Source organism: Belonocnema kinseyi, chromosome 5 (genome assembly GCF_010883055.1).
Source record: "Belonocnema kinseyi isolate 2016_QV_RU_SX_M_011 chromosome 5, B_treatae_v1, whole genome shotgun sequence".
Classification (NCBI taxonomy): domain Eukaryota; kingdom Metazoa; phylum Arthropoda; class Insecta; order Hymenoptera; family Cynipidae; genus Belonocnema; species Belonocnema kinseyi.
The window spans coordinates 34,715,074-34,720,131 of NC_046661.1; the positions used below are offsets into that span (position 1 = coordinate 34,715,074).

Sequence of the window (5,058 nt, forward strand, 5' to 3'; positions counted from 1 at the left end):
CGCGAAACATTAAATTCGTCAATTTCTTCCATTTCTTTCAAATCGGGATCGAGATATAAATAGAAGACCATCGTACTCTTCCGAAGCTTTCAGATCGGCAATCATCGTCCAGCAGAAAACCAAAATTTAATCGTGCATTTTCGGCCCACATACGAACTCACAGTGGTAATAATGCACCTTCTATTTCGCGGCTCCCAAACGGTAGGTATGGTGGGAGCAAATTTGTAGCTCGTTCTGGCAGCATTGGAAGCCAGTGAGAAATTCAGCACGGGATTCACGCAGTTTCTTGGTGAAAATGATTACGGGATTGAAAATATTTACAATGTTGATGAGACAGGAGTGGAATACAGGTCTTTGCCAGGTAAGACGTTGGTTTTAGTAAGCGAACAAGATACAGCTGGACTTTTTTTTTATTAATCTCCCAAACTACACCAATTCTTCTTCTTTCAAGTTTATTACCATACACAAATGAGAACACTTATTTTTTAAACTATTATTTAAAAACGTAAAGAAGATAATTTTTTCCTCATAAAAAAGTATGTACGAAATAATTAACCTCATTTTTTTGGAATCCGATTTTATATTAATGAAAAAACGTATAGACTTTACTTTATCCGCAAACTACCTATTGGAAAATAAAAAGTAACAATGAACCATTAAAATTTTGTTTTAAATACGGACAATATAATATTTTCTTGGTCGAAGAAAGTGTTTATTGTATCAAGAAAATTTTCTTAAATAAAGAAATTAACTTTTTTTATTTCCAGTATGTTTTCTTAAGAAAAAAATTATACGATCAGTTCAGAAACTATTGTATTGTTTGTATTTAGGGAAAAAAATTGGATTCCATACATTTTTTTTTCCTTTGTACAACTTTTATTGTGTAAGTTCATTTTGTTGTGGGCCAAACTCGTTGCATATTTGATACTTTTCACGGTTCTCAACGAATGTCAAAGAACATTTTTAAATTCATATTAATCAATAATGCATTTATATAGTATGAAATAATTCAATAATTATTTAATTTAGTTACCCAGGCATGCATCTGTACATAGAGTGGTCCCTGCTATTCAACATTAAAAATGTGGCGATCCCAACCACCAGTAAAACCATATCGAGAAAAAAATTGGGGGGGGGGGGGTTAAAATTTTTGGATAGCACTTACTCAGAAAAGTATATGTATATTATGTATGTTTTCAGAATTTCTGTGGGAGATTGCAACCTTATTAACCCGCTTCCCCCAATCTGGTTACGGCCTTAGCCCTTTTGGTGAGGTTACATAAGATGAAGAAGGCCTGCAATTTCTTGGCCTTATTCGATAAAATTTAGGGGACTCATGAACCCCTTGATAACTTTTTCTCAAATTTTAATAGAATCTCACCAATATAACGCTCATTCCGGGAGTGGTAGCTCTTGATAAACTAAAAGTGGTCAAATGATAAAAATCGAAATAATCCAAAAATTCAAAGTCGCGACCATCACATAGAATCACCACAGTAGGTGTCGCGCCACGGGCATACCAAAAAGGGTTTTGTGGCCTATTAAGACGGTTATTAGCTCATCCATTCATTCCTTTTCCATACTATTTCTCCCTTACTACCCGTACGTTCTCCTCCTTCCCCTCACCTCACTTTACCCGCACCCTTCCACAACTTCTTTCTATTTTACATCACTCCTCCTTTATTTTCCGAGCTAAGGCTCACCGTTCCGTACTTATTCTTCAACGCTTACTTTCCCTCCCCTACTAACCTGTACTAGCCTACTAGGCCTCATTTCACTTCCCCTAAATACCCTTCCTCACTTTCAATAATTTTCTCTGCTCCCCGTTACTTCCTCTACATCCTTTTCCCTTATTTCCTCTTACTTCCCCACTTTGTCTCGTTACCTTTCCCTCATATCCCCTGAATTTGCTTAATTTTTTATGAAAAATATATAGGAAAATTCAATAGGCCTGTTTTTTGCCAAAATATATTGAATAGTGTTAAAAATTACAAAAAAATTTCATCTTATGTCACCTCAACACGTATCAACATACGTCAAACACAATTAATTTTTAATTAAAACTGAAATTCTATATAAATTAAAAAATATATAGTTGTGCCGCAATATACATTATAATAATAAGAACAAATTTGTGTTAGTATCTTTTTCAACCACCACTTTCCTGAAATGCAAACAATACAAATTAGAACGTATCTTGTAGGAAACTGGTCATCAAAATGTTGTTGAAGATATAGACGCAGATAACGATGCAAATAAGGACGCACATTCAGAAGTAGACATAGATGAAGCTGCAGGTGCAGATGAAGATACAGGTTCAAGTGAAGATGAGGATGAAGATGAATATGAAAATTTAAATAATAACAATGACGAAGAAGATGAAGATAATGACGATGAAGTTAATACGACGAATTCATCTGAATCGAAAATTTCAGAACTGCTATGTAGATCCAACATCTCTTCTATTGAAGAACTAGGATATGAATTACCTAATACACCTTTAACCAGATCGGTAACATCATTGCCTTCAGCCTTTTCGAATGCATCAACATCTAATGCAAATTCAACCTTTAGTGATTTATGTAATGCCGAGGCTAGACTGCAGATACTCTTTGAACCACTGTATAAAAATGCACCGCTTCTTTTTGGCAATGCTTTGCACAAAGTCTTAGATTTATATGTCAAAAATGCGGCAACAGAAAAACTACTTGAAGAAATTTAAATCTAGTTGCAGCCCTTATACCAGGTCCGAATAATTTTCCAAAGACGAAGTTCGTCTCAATAAAATTACTGCATCAAATAATGCCTCATTGTTTTTCTAAAGCAGTGATAAAACACCGACTTTGCGACACATGCTCTACATACTTGGGTAAATGGTGGACCGATCCAGTGATCAATGTTTGCAAAATTTGTGAAAGTCCGAATGTAAGCGGGGTATTTATACAATTCAGTATTCGGGCTGTAATTCAAGATGAGTTTGAAGTGCGGAATCTCCACCATTACATTAATAAATACCAAGATCAATGCTTCCAAAATGAAGGAGAAAATGTCATTTATGATATGACTTCAGGCTAGAAATTTAAAAGATTAAAAAAAGTTGTACTTGTACGAAACTATGACATCTGTTTAATTTGGAGCGCTGATGGCATACCAACATCTAATAATTCATGTGGTCAATTGTGGGTTCTTTAAGCAAAAATATTAAACATAGCTCCTCAAAGAAGAAGAAGAAGATTCCAAATCATGTGTGGCCTGTATTGTAATAATCGGAAGTCAAAAAATAAACCAGAATTGTTCTCTTTCTTAAAGCCGTTTGCTGATGAAATGCAAGATTTATTCGTTAAAAGAGTTTCATGGCATCATAATGAATCTGGTCAGACCATTAACAGTACAGTTATCGCTCCAGTTGCAACGTTAGATGCACCAGCTAGAGCTGCTGCACAAAATTTGATGCAATACAATGGAGAGTACGGGTGCTCATTCTTTTCTAACAGATGAATGGAATCATCCCTTGAGAACAACGTAGCGTATGCTATCACAAGCAAGGAAAGCATTGCATGAAGGTTTGGAGCATTCCTAAGGTGTCAAAGGACCTTCTATTGCTTTTAAGATACCCCATTTTGATGTATAAAGCGTTTCCACCAGACTACATGCACGTAGTGCGCCTCGGCGTAATGACGATGCTACTGTTGTTTCGGTGCAGCACTTACAATAAAGATGAGGCTTATTATATCAAAAAGTGTGACCGGAATGAAATCGAAAAATTGCTAAGTGAAATAAAACCACCGGACTATGTGCCTCGAACGCCTAGTGATTTGAAAAACCTAGACTTTTGGAAAGCTTCGGAATTAAAAGCTTTCCTTCTTTTTTATGGCCAAATTATATTAAAAGAAAGACTACCTAGGCAGCACTATCAGCACTTTTTACTTATTGTACGAGTTATGCCTATTCTGTTGCAATCCTGCATAGAAAATTTGGAAATTGATTTGGCTAAAAAATTATTGTACATTTTCGTGTCAGAAGTAGAAGATCTGCATGGTCGTAATAAGTGCTCATTTAATGTGCATCAACTATTACATCTCTCCGCTTCTGTGAGAATGTGGGGCCATATTTGGACATGGTCTGCTTTTCCATTTGAAGATGGAAATGCGTATCTGGTAAGAATGGCGCATGGCACTAACAACATTGACGTAGAACTAGCCAATACCATGCACTATGTTAATCCATTACAGGTTGTAGAAAACATTATGGATGAGCACTGTGCACAGAATGACTACGGAGAAGCTGCTCTTGAAGCTCCTGTAATAAACTTCAATTTTAATCTGAGCGACATTATAGTTATTCAAAACGCGAGTTCACTTACAGAAAGGGAACTACAAGATACAATCTTATTAATTTATCGTAGAGTTAAAATTCGCAATGAAACTTTTACTTCTTCAATTTACACGAAAGAAACTAAGCGTGACAATTCATGCATCTATTGGAACAATATAAAATCCTGCGGAACAGTAAAATTCTTCAATTCAATCGAAATACTTTGCTTGCTGTACAGTCTAGGAGCTAATAATATCCTCCAATCCAAGAGATCATATTATCTATAACGAAATAGGTATGGACTTTAATTCCTTTCTTGTTCCCGTACGCCATTCTTACTGCACCCATGCTATTCCGCACGGTGAGCGGGAAGCGAAAAAAAGTTTGCCTGAAATGACGACAAAAACGGGCAAGTGGATCTTTTTCCTGATACCCTAGAGTCTTAAAAAATCATTTGCGCAAAATCGAATCTGCTCGTCTTCGCACCTGATAGTCAAAATATTGTTTTTCGCGATTTATTTGTAGAAAAAACCCTATTCACGATAAATTAAACGTTGAAAATTAATATTCATATCAATTGTAATAACTAATTTGAATTTGTTTATTGATTGTACTTTTTTCTTGTATGTAACAAATGCATTAAAATTTTTTCTTGATAGTAGAAAAGAAACTTTTCATAGAGTTAACTTGATGTATATTGACATAGCTGAAAACTAAAATATTCTAATACACGTCTGTGTGACC

At 35.3% G+C, this 5,058-nt stretch overlaps 1 protein-coding gene across 1 annotated transcript in view; it reads right to left on the reverse strand.

Annotated features, from left to right (window-relative positions):
• Positions 1-5,058, reverse strand: part of LOC117173603 (paired mesoderm homeobox protein 2A-like) — a 336,189-nt gene that overhangs the window by 197,957 nt on the left and 133,174 nt on the right. The window lies entirely within an intron of this gene.